Below are 614 nucleotides of genomic sequence, written 5' to 3'. Positions count from 1 at the left end.
GGCATCGGTCGCCTCACCCGCCGGTTGCCGGTGCGCGCGCGGTGATCAGGGGCGAACTGAAGCCCCCCTCCGCTAATCTCGCGGTGAAGACCAGTAACTCCATTGGGTTTACACATCCAGTAGCCTCGAGTTCGTCGCGGCTCTCCGGAAAAGGCTTGCGGGTAAGCTGCAGAGGACGTGGAAAGGAGGCCGGTCGCACGCGAGGCGAGCAGCCGAGCGCACGCCGTCCATGGGAGGGGCTCCTCGATCTCGGCCGCATATGAACGCATGCATCCAGCTCAGCGGTGAGATGAACCACCGTTGGTCTCTTCTGATGCTGGTTCAATGTGAGCCTTGTTGTTTACTGCGCCTGGTTTCACGCAAAGGTAAAACTGCCAAAAATGGGATAAGCTTCGGTTACCAACACGACAATGCAAAAGCTCGATGCAGCTGGAAAAGGTTAGCCCTAAGAAGTTAGAAATTACATCATCTCCCCCAGGTCTTTCTCCTCACGCCACGGCTTTGGTGGAGCGGATCTGGTGTGGTGACTCTCTACAGCTGCAACAAGGTAAGCTCACCTGGGGGCTCGGGCTAACTGGACATCTTCCCTAAAAGAAAAAACCGTTCTTCGGTCT

This window comes from Triticum aestivum, chromosome 1D, assembly GCF_018294505.1.
Source record: "Triticum aestivum cultivar Chinese Spring chromosome 1D, IWGSC CS RefSeq v2.1, whole genome shotgun sequence".
Lineage (NCBI taxonomy): Eukaryota > Viridiplantae > Streptophyta > Magnoliopsida > Poales > Poaceae > Triticum > Triticum aestivum.
The sequence above is the reverse complement of the archived record's forward strand: the minus strand, read 5'-3'. Positions refer to the sequence as shown.